The sequence below is a fragment of the Dasypus novemcinctus genome, chromosome X, assembly GCF_030445035.2.
Source record: "Dasypus novemcinctus isolate mDasNov1 chromosome X, mDasNov1.1.hap2, whole genome shotgun sequence".
Lineage (NCBI taxonomy): Eukaryota > Metazoa > Chordata > Mammalia > Cingulata > Dasypodidae > Dasypus > Dasypus novemcinctus.
Window position 1 is genome coordinate 155,618,582 of NC_080704.1, and position 6,641 is coordinate 155,625,222.

Here is a 6,641-nt window from a genome sequence, read left to right on the forward strand (position 1 = left end):
GAATCTAAGGCCCCTCTTAATATAGATGTGGAGTGGACACAACCATTCTAAGGTCCACAGGATGGAAGAATAGAGTATGGATTAGTGTGGACTTACTGATATTCTATTCATAACCTATTGTGACTAGTAATCGAAAATGTGGGGAAACGGACTTTGGCCCAGTGGTTAGGGCGTCCGTCTACCATATGGGAGGTCCGCGGTTCAAACCCCGGGCCTCCTTGACCCGTGTGGAGCTGGCCATGCGCAGTGCTGATGCGCGCAAGGAGTGCCCTGCCACACAGGGTGTCCCCCGCGTGGGGGAGCCCCACGCGCAAGGAGTGCGCCCGTGAGGAAAGCCGCCCAGCGTGAAAAGAAAGAGCAGCCTGCCCAGGAATGGCGCCGCCCACACTTCCAGAGCCGCTGACGACAACAGAAGCGGACAAAGAAACAAGACGCAGCAAATAGACACCAAGAACAGACAACCAGGGGAGGGGTGGAAATTAAATAAATAAATAAATAAATCTTTAAAAAAAAAAAAAAGAAAATGTGGTATTGGTGTGGAGAAAGTGGCCATGGTGGCTGCTGGGGGTAGGTAGGTGGAGGAAGAGATGTGATGTGGGGGCATTTTTGGGACTTGGAGTTGTCCTGTGTGGTGCTGCAGGACAGTTACTGGACATTGTATGTCCTTCCATGGCCCACTGGGTGGACTGTGGGAGAGTGTGGGCTATGATGTGGACCATTGACCATGAGGTGCAGCAGTGCTCAGAGACGTATTCACCAAATGCAATGAATGTCTCATGATGATGGAGGAGGTTGTTATGGGGGGAGGAGTGTGGTGAGGGGGGTGGGGGGATATATGGGAACCTCATATTTTTTTAATGTAACATTAAAAAAAATAAATAAATTCCCCTTGATAATCTGGGTCATTCACCCATTCAATATAGTGACTCCTTCTCAGCAATCAATTTTGGAATGCAAAGGACTGAAAATGGACAGGGGACAATGACTCAATGTCAGTTTCCAATTTAATGGAATCATTAATATATTTCATGGGAAAGGTATTCCTGCCTTTACTACTTTAACCTCCAATTCATCTAATTCTTATTTTGGTGGGAATGAAAGGAGTCACTCTTTACTCCATCCTGGCCCTTAGGGAATGGCACAGTAGGTTGTTTGCTGGTCCAGAGTGTGATCTGCATCCTGTAGGGCAGCCCTCTAACTTTGGAGGCTTCTGTCTCCCATATCATGCTATAACTGAGTTTTAACAGGCCATTCCAGCATTGTCAGATGATAGGATAGGTAGATTACAAATGAATGAGCTCATAATAAAGACATCACTTGCCATGAAAGGTGTTATTTGGACAGAAGTGATGTTTGGAGATAATCATGGTGTTGGAGAAGTTGTTCATAAGTTCAAGAACTGTGGCTCTCATAGAACACCTAAGAACAAGGAAAGCAAATCTCTACCCTGAACATATTTCTATTCTCCTGTATGAACTGCCGCTCTGTGATGAATGACTGCTAGATGCACAATGGATGCTTAGATAAAACTTAAGGAGGTACTGAAGGAGAGCCTATCATTTGCAGAACTCCAGAAAAAATGTTGTTCTCCAGAGAAATGAGTGGAATGAACCAATGCCCTCCATTCATAGTCTTCTGAACCATAAATAATTTCTGTTTATCTCCAGTGAAGCCAGTAGCTCTCTTTGTGGATGAATGCTAGATATATTGATCTTGGTGTCCCTGTTCAAGTTCAATGTGGGCATCACAGCAGTGGACACAATCACTAAGGAGAATAAACTGACAGGAGAAGTGAGCCAGCAAAGAACTCTGAAGAAGGATTCAATTTTAAGGGTGAACTTAAATTGGCAGCAGCAAGGGTGACAGAAAGAATGAGACTGGGAAGCAGAAAGTAAAAAACAGTGGTACAGGGAAGCAGACTTGGCCCAGTGGTCAGGGCATCCGTCTACCACATGGGAGGTCCGCGGTTCAAACCCCAGGCCTCCTTGTGGAGCTGGCCCATGCGCAGTGCTGATGTGCTTAAGGAGTGCCCTGCCACGCAGGGGTGTCCCCCGCGTAGGGGAGCCCCACACGCAAGGAGTGCACCCGTAAGGAGAGCTGCCCAGCGCGAAGGAGGGAGCAGCCTGCCGAGGAATGGCGCCGCCCACATGGAGAAATGACACAAGATGACGCAACAAAAAGAGACACAGATTCCCGTGCCACTGACAACAACAGAAGCGGACAAAGAAGAATACACAGCCAATAGACACAGAGAACAGACAATCAGGGTGGGGGGGAAGGGGGGAGAAAAAAATAAATAAATTTTTTTTTTTAATTTAAAAAACAAAACAGTGGTACATGACCTGATTTTTTGTGGGTTTACAATGCAAGGATTATTATAGCATCCTGAAGTTATTGCTATTCTCTCTCTAGCTTTTATGCCTTTCCCTCAGAAACCTAAATGCATCTCTCTCTGTCATTTGTCTGTCTGTTCTCAGAGGCATGTCCTGTCATATTGGTTAGCAATAAAGTAATGCATCTGGAATTCCACACAGGAGGAGACACTTCAAAACAGGTTCTGATGGGATTTCTTCTTTTGGACTAAGGAAAACATTCAAAGGTTTACTAGGGCAATGAATGCACAATTCTGTCACGAAAGCCACTGAGCATACAGAGTATAATGTACAGGGCATGAGACTGTATAACACAGTCAGCTATGTGGTAGAAGGTAGACTGTGGTTAACAGTACAAATATGAGAGTGTTCTCTAGTGAACTATAAAAAATGTACAATACTAATACATGGTGTTAATAATAGGGGATGTATGGAAAAAATATACCAAATGTAAATGATGGACCATAGTTAGCAGTAATAGTCTGATGATGTTCTTTAATAATCTGTAAAAAATGTTCCACAACAATGTAAGTTGTTATTGGTGGGGTGATGTATGGGAATTCTGCACATTGTGCATGATTGTTTTGTAAGCTCACAACATCTCTAATTTTTTTTTAAATGTTAAAGAAACAACAGGTTCTACCCAAATTGTGTAGGCACAAAAAATCACTACTAACAAAATTCACCAACTTCCGTATTCCACCTCCAAGTGTGGCTTCCTTTCTCATACTGAGCTTTATAAAATTGTATTAAGGGGTGTGCCAACAAAATGCTTAAAAATTATTACTTATTCTGAGAAATAGGCCAATTTAATGAAGAATAAAGAGGAATTCTAAGCCTATATATTTCAGTTCTGAGCTGAAATTAGGGAACAAAACTCCATGAAAGAGGATTAAAACCATTTGCAGCTTTGTGTCCATTAGTTGATATACTAAAACTGATAATCATTAACAAAAATTAAGATAGAAAGCAGAAACTTTTTATGCTGTACAGTATGACAAAATTTATTCTCAAAAAATACAAGGTGCCTTAGAAATGTTCCTACCCTTGATTCAGTAATGCTTTGTCTACGAATCTAACCTAATAGAACAGAGACAGATAAAACTTTGATGTGCAATAGTATTTACTAAAGCATGATGGTAGCATAACATTGTGAATGTAATTAAAAGTACTGAAATATATATCTGAATGTGGTTAAAAGGGAAAATGTTAGAATAATATGTATGGAAACAAAATAAGAATTTTTTAAAAATCCATGAGACTAGGGACAACCAGAACGATGGTGACAGAGTAAGGAGCTCCTAGAGTCAACTCATGCTACAGGGCAGATAGTAATCACCCAGAACTATCTGTTTGGGGGATACAGGCCATGAGAAGAGCATCCTGCAGCATCCTTGAATGAATGGAAGAAGACTGCCCATCTGCCGAGAAGATTTGTAAGTAGAGCACTCCATGCCATGGAGGCCAGTGCTCATCCTCCACTGGTAGCACAAGCTGCCTTGGGAGATATTCCATGGCTGGAATTGGAAGTTCCATTTCCCAAAAACAAGGAAGGAAGAAAAGGTTGGGCACTGACTTCAGGTACTGATTAGTAAATTTGGCTGGCTAAAGTATAATTCTAAGAACAATTAAAGTTTGAACGTGTCCAAGTCAGAAAGAGGCTAGTAGTCACCATTTTTACTCTGTCCCTGGCATGAGGGGAAGCCGGGCTGATTGAAAATCACAGTGATGGTAGGGAAAGGCTTCTTTCCACCCAGATCAGCCTGCAGTCCTAGCCTAGGCTTCAGCCCCACCTCTGGCAGGGAGGAAGCTGGTGGGACCTCACTAGCCTCTCCAGGTAACTGCAGGTACATTCAGCTGGCACAGGCTGAATAGTCAGAAGTCTACCAGGGCAATTGCAATCATTTTGAACTCACACAGTATATATTGCGGCCCACACCTGCAGCTCCATCTAGGGGTGTGAAGCTTCATCAGTCTCTCTGGGCAATTAGTCTAGGCCTGCATGACTTGGATTATTACAGACAGCTGATCTAGTACCTGACAAAGGAGAAAGGTGGGAGAAGCTTCATTGGTCCCTGGGGCAATGCAGGCAGCTTGAGACTTCACAGCTTACATCCTTGGCTCCTACTACACAACCGGCAAGGCAATAAGGGGAAGGAGGCCATAAACTAAAGAAAGAAACTGTACCCAGAATAAATACATCTAGTAAACCAGATGTCAAGACACCAACAAAAACATACAATCCATACAAAGAAACAGGAAGATACAGCCCAGTTAAAGGAAACAGATAAGACTCCAGATAACATAAAGGAGTTGAGACAACTAATCACAGATGTTCAAACAAATCTCCTTAATAAATTCCATGAGACAGTGAATGAGATTAAGGATATTAAGAAGACATTGGATCAGCACAAAGAAGTTTTTGAAAGTATATAGAAAAATGGCAGATCTTATGGGAAAGAAAGCCACAATAAATGAAGTTAGAAATACACGGGAGGCAACTAACAGAAGATTTGAGGAGGCAGAAAAAAGCATCAGTGAGCCTGAATACATGGCCTCCGAAAGCAAACAGGAAAGAACCGATGAAGAAAAGAATGGAAAAAATTGCTAAATGACAGCAAGAGAAGTGTAAATTTATGTGTCATGGGTGTCCCAGAAGGAGAAGAGAAGGGCAAAGGGGGAAAAGGAATATATGAAGAAATAATGGTTGAAAATTTCCCCACATTCTTATATTTGTACTATTAACCACATTCCTCATCCACAACAGGTTCACTATGTTATACAGTCCCATGTTTATCCTCTAGCTTTTCTTCTATTGGCATATAAACCCTAAACTTCCCCTTTCAACCACAATCACATCCGTAACATATACTTGTTATATATCCCTTCCCCTCTACCTTATTTCTGTACTTGTTACCTCTTATATCTTTATAATTCTGTGTCTAAAACCGTAGATTTATCATTACTTTTTATGCGTTTGTATTTTAGCACCTGTAGGAAGAAGTGGAATTACACCCCAAATAATAAATCACAATGATGCTATCATTTATAATTACCTAAATGCTTACCTTTACCACAGCTATTTATTTCTTTATGCCACTTTGAACCTGTCTATTATCTTTTCCTTTCAGTGTGAAAGGAATTACTCGTAGGGCAGTTCTAGTATTGATGAACTCCCTCAGCTTCAGTTTATCTGGGCATGTCTTAATCTCTCACTCAATTTTTTTCCTCATACATTTTTTTCATTTTTTATTGTATAGTTTGTAAGTAATCCCAATTTTAATAAAATTTTATAGACTGTCTAGTAGTCTCTTTTAATGATCATGTACTTGTCTTATTTTCAAGGTAATCAGCAACAGTGCCTCAGTTCCATCTTTCTAACAAGATAGTTCCATATGCCATCCATTTCCCTTTTTTTCTTAACCACATCTTCCCAGCCCAGGTCTGTATTGGTCTACCTCTGTCCTTGGACTGGATAATTTTCCAGGATGCCTGAACTCTATGGGGTATTCTTCCAGGTCTCCCTCATTTTTGAAAGAAAGTCTCACTGAATATAAAATTTTTGGTTGACAATTGTTTCCTTTCAGCTGTTGAAGTATTTCAGCCAACTTCCTTTATGCCTGCATGGTTTCTGATGAGAAATTGGCACTCAATATAATTGGAACTCCCTTGTACAAAATGCGTGCAGTTTTCAGAACTCTCTCCTTGTCATTTGCATTCAATACTGTGATCAGTATATGATGCAGTGTATTTTTCTTCATATTTATCCTGTTTTGTGTTCTCTGACTTTCTTGGATGTGCATATTCACATCTGTTCTCTGTCATTTCTTTGTATATTCTTTCTGCCCCTTTCTCTCTTTCTTCTTCTTCTGGAATTCCCATAATGCACATATTGGTACACCTGGTGGTGTCCCAGAGGTGTCTTATGCTATTTTCTCTTTTTGTAATTCTTTTTCCTTTCTGCTTCTCAGCCTGACTCATTTCAAGTGTCTGGTCTTCGAATTCACTGATTCTTTCGTCTGCCACCTCCAATCTGCTCTTGAAACACTCCTGGGAATTTTTCATTTCCATAATTGTGATCTTCAACTCCAGTATTTCTGATTTCCTTTTTCAAATTTCTACCTCTTTATTAAGATTCTCATATTACTCATTCATTGTTTTCCTGATATCCTTTAGTTCATTCTCTGTATTTTCCTTCATCTCCATGGGCATTTTTAAGATTTTTTTTAAAAGGCTTTATTTGGTATGCCCCCATTTGGATATCTGTTG